The following is a 14,266-nucleotide window of genomic DNA, read 5'->3' as shown; positions in this document are numbered from 1 at the left end:
ACCAGTTTTTAAGCGAGTACAGTTGCGCGTCCCGATTAGAGCAAAAATTCAAAAAACCCAATTTTTCAGTCTTCAAAGTGTCAGCATCCGTTTGAGATTGATGCATTGGTTATATTAAAAAATCATACATTAGAAACTTCATCTTTGAAGTGTATTCTTTAACTTCTTCTTTGAACATTATACTCTACATTGTATTGTAAAGCCACTAATTGAAAATTGACTTAAAAAAACTCGTTTCCTTCAACGATTTTTTCCTATTTTTTTACATTAATTTGACCACAGCTTCCGCTCAAATCATAATTTTAAGAGATCCATCTGTGAATCGTGCTAAAACAGTTTATTTTACCTAAATGCGTTCAAAAGTTATGGTATATTACAACAATTCGCGAGTTACAATACCCCATACCTCAGTTTCAACATAAGTAAATTTTCTACAAAAAGGCCGTTATATGTATTGCAATTATAAGTTACGTCACTGGAATTACTATTCAATCCAATAAAGATTATATTATACAGAATATATTTATATTACTATCAAATCACTGTACAACACCCCTACCATTGCCTTTTGCTTTCATATTCTTAACTAATTTGTCACATCCTGATGTTAATTAGAAAAAAACTTTCAGTGCATTGAACGCTCATTGCTGTCATCGCAAGCAGTCGAAAAATGAAATCTAATTTCAAATTGTTGACAGATCACGTACTTGACTTTGTTCCTTGCTGTCGTGGCTTTCATTCTTCAACGCAGCGTAACATATTTCATTTTATAATCAAATGAAAATTGTAGAATGGTAATACAATTCGAAGTAATAAAGTTTAAGAAATGGATTTTTCAGTTTAAGAAATGGATTTTTGGGTATTATATTTCAGTGGATAAACATTAATTTTGTAAAAAAAATACCACTTCAAAACACGTGGTAATGGGTTGGATAAATTCGGGTATTCGATCGCTTGAGGGGGCTATCCGGTCCCTCTGATCCTATGGCTCGATACATACCTACTGGTTAAATACTCGAAATTGGACCACATTTCCCAGTCGATGTGACAGGGCTGTCATTCGAAGGGCGAAATTATTCAAACCGCTCGGACCACACAGAATAATATAACTAGAATCCAACCCGTGGACTCGTGCATGTAGGGACTACGACAGGGACTATGTTGCTGAATGAACAAATCAAAAAAATCACCCGCTGTGTCATCGTCATCATCAGAATATGATATTTCGCCGCAGTCAACCACCCCCCAACAGCAGCCGCACACGCAGCACTTAATACCAGTTGTTGCTCTTCCAATCCGTGAAAATACACCCATTTTGCAATTTAATTACAATGGACACCGAGGTAAGATCGAGGAAATAGTGGATTTTATGAATCGGAAGAATATCATGTTAGCGTCGGTGCAGGAAACCAACCTCAACAACAACTGCAGCTACACTGGTCACCACATGGACGGCTGAAATGAGGCTCCCACTGAACATATGAACATATATGAACATGTTTAAGTCGTCCGCGCAAGCTATTTGCGATAAGATCAGAAGTAGAAACAAAGTGCTCAAGTCGCTGGCCGGCAGCACTTGGAGAGCTGACAAAGAAACCTTGTTGACCACCTACAATGCAATAGGCCGGTCTGTGATAAGCTGTGCGGCACCAGGTTAGCACTACGCAGTGGAAGAAGATTTAAACCTGCCAGAATACCGCCCTAAGGACTGCAACAGGGTGTCTCCTCATAACACCAGTGGACCATCTTCATGAGGAGATTCCTGATTCCTGATTCCTTATGGACTCAACCAGTTCAGGTTGCAGAATTCTTGAGTCTGGATACAGAGGGACCAGAACCTGATAACTGAAATAATACACGAACGAACATATTTGCGTTGCTACAACAACAACGCTGTAAGCCCTGGAGTTGGGGTATTAGCTTTCCTATTGCACCACTCTGTTCAATACCGACCTATCTCGATTGAGTCTGGTTCTTATGACCAGTACATGGAATATATTGGGGTAGCATTCAGATGTGGAACTGCCGAGGTAGAGTTGCTTAACGTTTACATCCCGCCGATAAATAGCTGTACTCCAGGTTATAGATCCAATATTAGTCCGCTTTTGGAAGGTCATAAACGACAGGTTTTAGGGGACTTTAATGCGCATCATGAGTTGTGGCACTCGGTGCTCGGAAATGACCAGAGGGCTAAAGTGCTGGCTGAGCTGACTTAAAAGTTCTACGTTTAGCACAGTCCATGAGGGCGCCCTGTCATAATTAGCGCATATTGTCACAGTTCGACAGATATAACGATAGTGTGACCTGGGGCCTATTCAACGAAACAACTTATCAAATTTTCATTTTACACTTAGCAATATTTTTGACAATTCTCAAATTTTTCCGTTCCACAGAACCCTAATTTTTGATAAGTGATAAGTTGCACGCAGAATCGGGAGGCCTAAGCTTCGATGGAGCATACAAGTGGATGAAGAAATGAAAAGGCGCGGTATTCCAAAAAGCGAAGCGAAAAACAGAGAGGATTGGAGATCTTTTCCTACTTCGGTCTATGGAACAAATGTTCTGTAATGGGCCAGCTAAGCAAGTAAGTAAGATAAGTTGAGTTTGTTAAGTTTTCAAAAAAGTTCTGCTCTCTTTTTTATTTCTGTTCCACAAACGTCCTCTTCTGCTAAGGTAAAAGTTGTAACTGCAAAGTGTAGTTTGTTAAGATTTTGCAAAAAAAATGTGCTCTTTCGTTTCACAGAAAATTTTGCATTTTGTTTTTGGTGACCAAATTGTGATATGTTTGCCTAAAATTTGCAGTGTAAACGTTTTCTTTACCAATGTGCATTGTTTAACGTTAAACGTTTTTTAAAACGTTACGAAGGGAGATTTTGTTCGGAAATATTGAAAACACGGTAATGACAAGAAATTATGAGGAACACCCTCCCAACCATCCCACAAATCACTTACACTAAACTCTATTTCAGAGTTTTTTATTTTATTTTAATTTTATTTTAATTTTATTTTATTTTATTTTTACTTTATTTTTATTTTATTTTTATTTTTATTTCATTTTTATTTTTATTTTATTATTTTATTTTATTTTATTTTATTTTATTTTATTTTATTTTATTTTTATTTTATTTTATTTTATTTTATTTTATTTTATTTTATTTTATTTTATTTTATTTTATTTTATTTCATTTTTATTTTATTTGTATTTTATTTTATTTTATTTTATTTTATTTTATTTTATTTTATTTTATTTTATTTTATTTTATTTTATTTTATTTCATTTTATTTTATTTTATTTTATTTTATTTTATTTTATTTTATTTTATTTTATTTTATTTTTATTTTATTTTATTTTATTTTATTTTATTTTATTTTATTTTATTTTATTTTATTTTATTTTATTTTATTTTATTTTATTTTATTTTATTTTATTTTATTTCATTTTATTTTATTTTATTTTATTTTATTTTAATTTATTTTATTTTATTTTATTATATCCTCAGCATTTATGCTAACGAGGGTATATGGTAAATTTCAAATTTCCTTTACAATTACATAGAAAAAAAATTAAAAACTTTTTTGGCGAGCACATCCGCCATTTTTGGTACATGGGTTACGAAAAAAATCGTGGTTTCAAATCTGTTCGCGTTCACAAAATTGGATGCTGCACTCAAAAGTTATATGCGGTTTACTCTTTTGTAAAGAAAAAATATTTAAAAATTCCTATTGTGTTGTAATAAGAACATGTATATATGAATTGTTAGCAGCATTTGATATCTATCCGTAGATGCTAAAATATTTGCTAAATTTATTTCTATTTTCGCGGAAAATCAAAAAATATTGAAGAAATCTTGGAATAAATTTTATTTATTCTAAATCAGAGGCCAAAAAATCTCTAAAAAAATAATTTAAAAATACGTACAGAATCTAGACAACGCGTAGAAAAATGTGAGACCAAAATTATAAAGATCGCGCTTATAACTTGCATATTACAGCAACAACAAAGAACGGAAACTTATTGTTGGAAATTATTTCAAAAATATATTTTTGGTTAAATACGAAAAATTTGAAAAATAAATGTTGGTAGTTATTCCATTATTTCGCTAAATTTCCATCCAAATCCTGAAGTATTTTGCTTAAACTTCTACGAAAAAAGTAATTAGTCATCGTGAAAGCATATTTGCTTTCTGTGATAAGCAATAGAAATAAGAAGTACAGAGTAATATTGAAATCATAATAAAAGAAAAAACACAAAAGTTAAAAAGCGTGTAATTCGCGAATCCGTTTAAATCAGTTGAGGTGCATGTGCTTTTCGGATACAGGGAGTCCATGTCTATCAATATGCATGGATTTTCCCATGTTTCATTCAGCGGCCAAAGTGTGCCATCAGTTGCATCTTACTATTCAAAAAACATTCAAGTGGGCAAAAATTGCGCGATGTGCATATGATTATAAGGTGCATCCGATTTCAATGGCCGCCTATTAAAAATACGTCAATATTAATGATTTTAGACAGATTCGTCAAGAACTGCGGATGTGCCACCACATCCTATTTTGGGATAAATAGGGATATTACTCCCGAATCTTTGTAATTTGTGACACCTCTTTTTGGCAAATATTATAATCGCGTATAAAGGATTACATTTATGTAAAAATAATCAAAGAAAAACGCGGTTCAATTCGCGGAATTGTCAAAATATATTTTTGCAGAATTTTCTACTTTCAAGGTATATATATCCGGCGTTTTAGTGGATGGATTCGAACGCGAAAGGTCTTATTAGATCCGGCACGTAAAAAAACTAAATCACGCGGGATTCAGGGGTACCTGTACGACAGTTGTAAATTTTAAAGCCAAAAAATAGGTTTTTTCAGAAAATTTACGCACCAAATTTTGGCCTTTGGGCTCCTATTACTAGGAAGCTGTAGGGAGCACACTCATGAGATATACATCGAACGACGTGGAATCGCGAGTTCCACAATCCTGTAACTAGTTTGAAAATATTATCCAGTGGCACCATATAATTATAAGAAAAATTCGAAAAACGCTGAAATCAAAACTTCAAAACGTCAGCATCGATTTTAGTGGGATGTAGTGTATATATCGAAAAGTCATGCACTAGAACTATGTTTCCCAAGGGGTATTCTTTAGTTCTTTCCTTGAGCACAGGTTTGAATTCTGCGTGGTTTGGCCAGAAATCAAGAAAGAACACAAAAAAACTTGATTATTTCAACACATTTTTCCCATTTTTTTATATTACCACCAACGCAGCTTCCACGAAAATTATTTGTTATGGTCCATATTATGAGATCATGGCTAAAACACTTCAATTAATATAAATGTATCCATATTTTATAAAATATATCAACAGTTCGCGACTTATTTAATGGTGAACCTCAACTTCAACGATTGTAAAACTTTTTTGAATATTACCATATACACTTTCATACGGGCAAAATGTGCCTCATCGAAATAATGGTTTTAGACCCCAAGCATGTTTGGACGAAAAATTTGTAGGTACGATAACTCTTGAAGGGAGTAACCGATTTGGTCCATACTTTGCAAATCGTGAAATGTCCACTAGATTTAGATGAGTTTCCAATATGGACTCAATCGGCCTACCCCTTCGGGTACCTCCCACACAAAATTTGGGATAAGTTCAGTTTAGGACCTGCTCTCGAATCGCTTTGAATTTGGTTTCAGCAACTTGTATTCACTGCCCCCCATACGACGGTACAAGTTTCATCAGGGGCAAGTCCACACTTCCTGAGAAAATAGCCTGAAAGTTGCAAAAAATCCCTATGACACCGTGTGAGGTGGTTGGAGCGCATGATAACTCTAGCGGATCTGCCGATTCGGTCAAAATTTGGCCTTAGTAATACTTTGTCCAAACGTAGTTTAAGTTCGAAGATGAACCATATCGGTCCACAAAAGTTCAAAAATGTTCGGAAAAATTGTTCGTACGGTAACTCTTGAAGGGAGTAGCCGAATTGGTCCATACTTTACACATCCTAATATATGTACCAGATATAGATCAGGTTCAAATATGGACTATATTTGTCCACTCCATCCGGTACCTCCCACACAAAATTTCGGATAAGTTTACTTTAAGACCTGCAATCGAATCACTTTCATTTTTGTTGAAGCAACTTGCAGTCGCTGCCTCAATTACGATGGTAAAATGTTTTTCAGGGACAAGTCCATACTTCTTGAGCAAACAGGCCGAAGGATGTAAAAACCCCCTATGGCATATTTATTTTTTTTTCATTACTCCACCAATTTCATTTCGTTTTTGTTCTCGCGTACCATGTTTACATGTCTTATTTATCATTGCCAAGTAGAAAATAATGCAAATATGATAAAATGTTCTGTGGAACAAATAGCATCCACACTTTGCAAGAGAACGGAGAGATTTAGCAAGATGGCGGAAAAGTTAAGCAGAAGAACACAACCAATTTGCGAAAGGGAACAGTGATATTCAAATTTGCTAAGTACAATAAGAGAAACTGAAAAGTAATTTTGTGGAACAAAAAAAGTATCACTTTTCAAAATTTCTACTTTTTTAATAAGCGCAAAGTGAAAAGCGATAATAATAGTGGAATAGGGCCCTGGTCTGACAAATGGCGTCACTTGGCAACCCGTCATTTCTCTTGTGTCATACCATCTCCACATAATTGCCCGATTTCATCACCTCTGAACGCCACATGATCATCAATCATTGGAAAGCTAATTGGCCTAGTATTCGAGTGTTCATTAATCTCCGCTTCAGAGATTTGCCTAACCCTTTTGATATTCGGCCAGCAGAGAGGACGTTCCGAGACATCATCACTGCTGCAGCCATTCGTCCTATACCAGCTGGTCGAATACCCTAATTAAGAACAAAACTTCCAGCAGAGGCGTCGGGACTAGCAAATGAGTATGTTGAGCTTCGTCGTGCCAATGAACTGACACTAGAAGTTAACAGGTTGGTCGGTAAGTATAAACCGAACAAGTGGTTAAATCATCTGAAGAGTTGCAACATTGGAGTCGGAATAAGTGAATTGTGGGTAACGGTTAAGTCACTCTCGAACCCTGGAAAGAAGAAAGATAGGACCTCAGTCACGTTTGGCGAGTTTACTCTGATTAATTCGAAGAGGTGCGCAAATTATTTATACCCTCTACCATAATACGGAGGGTATAATTAAATTTGTCATTCCGTTTGTAACACATCGATATATTCATCGGAGACCCTATAAAGTATGTATATTCTTGATCAGGGTAAAATTCTAAGTCGACATAAACATGTCCGTCCGTCTGTTGAAATCAAGACACAGCTCGCAATTTTTAAAATAGAGCTTTGTAATTTGGTATAGAAGTTTCTATTACCCCTAGGATGTTGGGTATTGCAAATGGACTGTATTCGTCCACGTTTTGATATAGACCCCATATAACGCTACCACCCGATTTTCGGTATTTTGAAGGTTTTAGCTTTATTATCACAGCGAAATAACTGAAATTTGGTACTTACTCTTCGTTGGGGGTATAAAACTTTCCGCCAGAATTTTGTCGGTATAGGTCCACGCCTTCATATAGCCCCCATAGAAGGGTACCTCCCGATTTTCGGTATTTGAAGGTTGTGACCACAAAAATCTACTGAAATGGCTCATATTTGGTATTTAGTCTTCCTTTTGGGTTAAAAAACTTTACATATGAAATTTGTCGGTATAGATCCACGCCTTCATTTAGCCCCCATAGAACAATACCTCCCGATTTTCGTAATTTTGAATGTTGTGGCCACAATAATCCACCGACATGTCTAACATTTCGTACATGGTCTTCGTTGGGGGTATATAACTTTCCATATGAAATTTGTCGGTATAGTTCCACGCCTTCATATAGCCCCCATAGAGCGGTACCCTCCGATTTCCGGTATTTTGAAGGTTATGGCACCAATTTTAAACCGAAAATGTTCAACTTGGGTATTTAGTCTCAATTTGAGGTATACAACTTTCCATATGAAATTTGTCGGTATAGGCCCACGCCTTCATTTAGCCTCCATAGAACAATACCTCCCGATTTTCGTTATTTTGAAGGTTGTGACCCTAATATTTCTCCGAAATAGCTGAAATTTGGTATTTAGTGTTCGTTGAGAGTATACAACTTTCCAACGGAAAATTTTCGGTACCGGTCAACGCCTTAATGTAGCCACCATAGAATTGTACCTCGCGATTTTCGCTATTTTTAAGGTAGTGGCCTCAATATTCCACCGAAATAGCTGAAATTTGCTATTTAGACTTCGTTGGGGGTTCAAAATTTTCAACCTGAATTTTTTAGGTATAGGTCCACGCCTTCATGTTGCACTTATAGAACGGCACATCCCGATTTTCGGTATTTTGAAGGTTTGTGGCCACAACCTTCAAAATACCGAAAATCGGCTACCGAAATGGCTGCAATTTGGTTTTTAGTCTAAGTTGGAGCTAAAAACCTTTCCGACTGAAATTAGTCGCTAAAGGTCCACTTTTCAATGTAGCCCCCATAGAACTGTACCTTCTGATTTTCGTAATCCTGAGGGTTGTGACGTCAATATCCCACCGAAATGACTGAAATTTATTTTTTCGTCTTCCATGGGGTTATAAAATATTCCAGAAGAGAATTATCAGTATAGGTCCACGTTTCCCTATATCCCCCCATAGAAGCGTACCTCTTGATTTTCGGTATTTTGAAGGCTTTAGCCACATTATCTTACCGAAATATCGGAAGTTTGGTGTTTAGTCTTCTTTGAGTCTAAAAAGTTTCCGCCAGAAATTTGTCGGTATAGATCGAAGTTTTGGTACCTCCCGAATTTCGGTATTTTGGAATTGTTGAAATTTGGTATTTAGCCTTCTTCATGAACGAAAGGAAACTAAGTGTTCCATTTTACTTCAATACAACTCGTGGTGGAGGGTATAACAAGTTCGGCCCGGCCGAACTATACGCCGTTTTAGTTGTTTAATTGATGGTTGGTCGAGCACCCCGTTACTGACAATGAGAGGAGTACTAAGTCGCATTAGATCTATTCCTGCCGCCCACAATGGAAGATGTTGTGAATGCCATCAGGAACACTAAATTATCCGAAGCATTGGACCCTGATGGAATCTGCATGGTAACGCTGAAACAGCTGGATGGACAGGGAATTGAGTATCTAGGCAAAGTTCTCAACCTGTCGCTAGCCTCCCACATCGGTCCCGAGGTCTGGAAAATGGGCAGGGCCGTCCTGAAGTCAGGCAAGGATACCAGCAAAGGAGAATCGTACAGACCGATTTCGCTTTTGTTGCTTTACTCTTCCCCGCGTCAGTAATAGCTATCCAGTTGGTTTCCGTAAGCAGCACAGCACGGCAGCAGCGCTGCAAGCCATCTCCACTCATCTCCAACTCAACCAGAACAAGCCGTGCGATCGAACAGTGACGGTGGCTTTCGAATCATCAATAGCCTTTGATACTATGAAGCACTCCACGCTGTTTACGGATTTTGAGCAGACTACTCTCTGATCAAATTTGAAACGTTCGATAATCAATAGACAGCGGAATCCTATGCAAATGCATGTATGGTTAGGATGTTCATAGGAAAATCTGATTAGACAGCAACTCGCTTTATCACATAATAAAACGAATTACACTCAGAAATTTTTGCATATTTTCCATATCGTGCATATTTTGGCATATTTGCATAAAATGAGCATATGCAAAACCATATGCAAGGATTTGTGGTCCGAATATCCCACCGAAATGGCTGAAATTTGGTATTATACCTTCGTTGGGGGTAAGAAACTTTACACCTAAAATTTGTCGGTATAGATCTACGTCTTCATATAGCCCCCATAGAACGGTGCCTCCGGATTTCCGGTATTTTGAAGTTTGTGGCATCAATATTCCACCGAAAAGGTTCAAATTTGGTATTTAGTCTTCCTTGGGGGTATAAAACTTTCCACCTGAAATTTATCGGTATAGGTCCACGTCTTCACATAGCCCCCATAGAACGGTACCTACGGATTTCTGGTATTTTGAAGGTTGTGGCCTCAATATCCCTCCAAAATGGCTGAAATTTGGTATTATGTCTTCCTTGGGGTATAAAACTTTCCACCTGAGATTTTTCGGTATACGTCCACGTCTTCATATAGCCCCCATAGAACTCTACCTCCAGATTTTCGGTATTTTTAAGGTTGTGGCCTCAATATCCCTTTCCACCTAAAATTTGTCTGTTTAGGAACAGGCCTTCATATGGCCCCCAAAGAACGATACCTCCCGATTTTTGGTATTCTGAAGGTTGTGGCTGTGGTTATACATTTGACTTGTCTGAAGAGAATTTTAAACAGAAAAATTGTACACACAAAGATTTTTGTATCTATTATTGAAATATTTGTTACATAAGAAAATATGTAAAATGCATAAATTTTGCATATGCACATATTATTTTTTGCATATGCAAAATTTATGCATTTTGCATATGTCATATGTTTCGATTGCAATTTAGTCAGAAGTCAAAAATATGCCCAGTACCAAAATATGACATGAATCGGATCAAAAATAGAGGTTGCATGAAATTCCGCTGTCTAATAATTAATTATATGGCTGAAAATCAGGAGTAAGAAGTCCGATCCCCGTAGAGTGAAACAAGGAGTTCCCCAAAATGGGGTGATATCCCCAGAACCGTTTAAACTCTACCTCTCCTGTGTTTTGTAACCTCCAGACGTCATTGAGATCGTAACGTACGATCTTGGCGCCAGGAACCTCCCCGGATGTCATTTGTAAAAGTCTGAAATTCTATTTGACTGATCTTACGAAATATCGGCCACTGTCTGTTCAACACTTGGACTGCGGAGTTAAGTTGAATGTCATGGTCGATGGTTCCAGGACTAGACCACTAAATACACCAAGATTCTAGCGCTCACATTCGAAAGCATGTTCACGTCGTCCGCACAAGCCACAGCTGTCTGCGCCAAGCTTAGATATATGATAAAGAAACCTTGTTGGCCGCATATAACGCGATAGGTCATTCTGTAGTAAGCTATGCGACGCCAGTGTGGTCCGCGAATATTTGTCACAATGCCGCCCTGAGTATTGCAACAGGGTGCTTCTTCACGTCTTCAGTGGACGATTTGCATGAATAGGAAAGATTCTTCCAGTACAGCAACACAATGGCATGAATCTTCCTAGAGAGTCTTCATGATGTTCAAAGAGAAGTTCAAAGTAACCAGAACAACAAGTCTATCAAGGAGATTAAAAAAGCATTGACAGAGATGCAGTTGCAGATGGCGCAAATAGCTTTCGTGTAAATGCGGTCTTCAGAGAGCATTCCACATCTATCTCAGCTGAGGAGCGTCAACTTCAACGACAAAATAACGACAAAATTTTGGCTCAACTACGCTTGGGATGCAGACACTGATGGCACCGTGCAAAGACTGCCCAGCATGCGGCATGACTCGCTGCACTTTTTAAACTCCCTAGCCAAACCTATTCGAGGCAAAAATGTACCCAAGACCCGGTTCAACGGACCATCCCCCTTGATGCGATGCGGGGGCATACGCGATGCAGGGTTCTAATAACAGTTGGACATAATACAAATCGCTATTGCTGGAACGGTTTGCCTCACCTTGACAAATACTTAGGTCACAGAAAAAAGATGTCAATTAGGAGCTATCGCCTTTATTATCTCTCAATACGGTTACAGTATCATTGGAGACAAAATACATGAAATTCTTTATTTATTCGTTCATACATGTACGAGGGGGAACTAGAAAAGATTGCGGCCTAGGCAACACGCAGTGGCGCCAGGAGTCATTTGACATTTTTTTGGAAAGTTTGACAGTTGTTAGCCTAAGCGTACTCAGGACAGTTTGATATACGACCATGGCTTGTGTTGTTAACAGTGACATGAAAAAATCACTTTGCAAAAAAAAAAAAAAATGGAATTTACTTGTGAACATTTTGTCTCTTAATTTTTACAACTTTCGACGTGGATAATCACGGCAAGAGTGCATCGATCAAATTAAATCTTTGTATTTCGATAAAGGACCATCCTATAGGACTATGAAAAACTGGTTTAATGAATTCAATCGAGGCCAACACTCGCAAAAAAAAACCAAGTTCGTGATGGTCGTCCAAAAACGGTCGTTGTGCCAGAAAAAATTAAGCCGTGCGTGTACGGATAATGCAAGATCGCCATGTTGTGTACCGTCAGATAGAGGCATCCTTGGGCATTTATTCCACCTAAACTAACATTTGATACTACATGAACACTTGGCGCGCAAAATAGGGTTTTTCTCGTCGGACCCCGTGTTTATCGGCGCAAGAAATTTCGAAAAAATACGATCGCGGTGCTTCAAAAGCCGTTTATAAGATGGATCCAGGTGACGAATCATGGAACTATGCGTATGTGCCCGAAAATCGCCAGAAGATGCTGCAAAAGCGTTCAAAAACCATGTTTTGGAGGTGTCTCAATCAAGCCACTGTAAACAACCCAACAGATGGTAGTATGTCAAACTGTCATGAGTACGCCTAGTCTAAAAACTGTCCAACTTTCCAAAAAAAATGTGAAATGACGCCTGACGAAACTGCGTGTTGCCTAGGCCGCAAACTTTTCTGGTTCCCGTCGTATAATTATCATTTCGACCCGTTTGCTTAATCTAAAGTCATGTAAATACTTTAATCACTGAAGCGTAAATATAGAATAAGAAGAAACGCAATCACGGATATTCGATAATGAAAACTTAGTGGACATTTGGTACGGTTAAATGATTAAGTTCCTCACCCACACCGAATTTCACATAAATCCAGAAGATAACATAAATTCTTTATTTATGAAGAGAATTTTCAATAGATCTCAAAGTCAAAGGACAAATGAACACAAAAAATACAAGAATTAAAGTTTACTTTTGTTGTTGCTCAAATCTAGATTTTTAATATGTTTTTCATTTGTTTTTTTTTCTTTGCTTTTTCCATTTGATGAAATGATGTGAGCAGATATCTAATATTTTTTTCTGGGATATCAGGATGATTACTAATTCGTTCGTTTTTTTGTAGCTTTCTTTCTTTAGCTTTCTATAGTTTTGTTATTTTCTATTTATGTCCTGTCGTCTGTTGAGATATTAAGAAACAAATTGACATTCACTGACATTTGAAATGATAAGAGAAAAGAAACATGCAACCACTTACATGTGTGTGCGTACTATCGCCTTTGGCGGGGAGAAGGCTGGAAGTAAAGTGAGGCCTTTCAAAATATCTTTATTTTGTTAGCCAAGATATGAGAGGTTATTTTATAGAGGATGCGAAAGCCATTGTTCTTAAACGATTTCCCAAAAAGACATCCTCGTTGTTATTCTCTGCGAGCAGGTTTTACTGTGAACTTATATATCGATTTGCCATCAGTAACCTCCTCTCATCTCACATTCTTTTCTTAGAAGTGAAGCTTCGTGAAAAACAATATTTTACAATTTGTTAACAAAGAAGTGAATAATGGGTGTATCATCGTTTAAGATTTGCAATAGCAAAATGCGGTATGTGGGAGATTCCTATACAAGATACTCGCAATTGTAAGGGTTTGGAATAGTTTTTGAGGGACAATGAGACAAAGAAAGATTCACGAGGATTTGAAAAAATATAAATGTTGCGTTATAATGCAGGTTTCTAAAACACAGGGGAAATATAGAGTATATTTACTTCATCGCCTGAAAGTAACATAAGCTATATACATTTTTGAAATTCCGCGTCAATGTGAAAAATCGGATGTACCTGCAAAAATTTAAATTTGTAAGCGAATATCCATAGAATGGTAACACATATAGTGTCCAAATTTTGTCAAAATAAGTGGGAAGTAAGTACACGTCGCACAGTGTTGCCGCTTCCATACAAAAGTGGACAAAAATAGAAGGAGTTGACCTAGAGTTTTGTATTATATTTTAATATAACACATTTATTATTTCCTTTAAAATAAAACCACTTATTTTCACAATAATAGTTTAATACAAGAATTTATTTATTCAAATTTTACAACTTGAATTAAATGATACGGAAGATTATCAAATCGATGTGAACAAAACGAGATCCAAATTATGACTTCCTTTCTTAAACAAAATACTTCTTAATTTATTAGCATTAAGAGTTAGACATAGAACTAGAATAAATCTCTTCAAGAAGGATAACAACTAATGATAACAATAACAATTAATATTAACAATGGTGCACAAGAAGAGAATGCTATTTTGGGTTTTTGTATGGGAAAGAGAGTTGTAGTTAACTTTTTCGAAAAGACGCGTGC

Source organism: Musca autumnalis, unplaced genomic scaffold (assembly GCF_047663935.1).
Source record: "Musca autumnalis isolate F117 unplaced genomic scaffold, ASM4766393v1 scaffold_1, whole genome shotgun sequence".
In the NCBI taxonomy this organism is placed as follows: Eukaryota; Metazoa; Arthropoda; class Insecta; order Diptera; family Muscidae; genus Musca; species Musca autumnalis.
Note: the sequence above shows the minus strand (reverse complement) of the source record.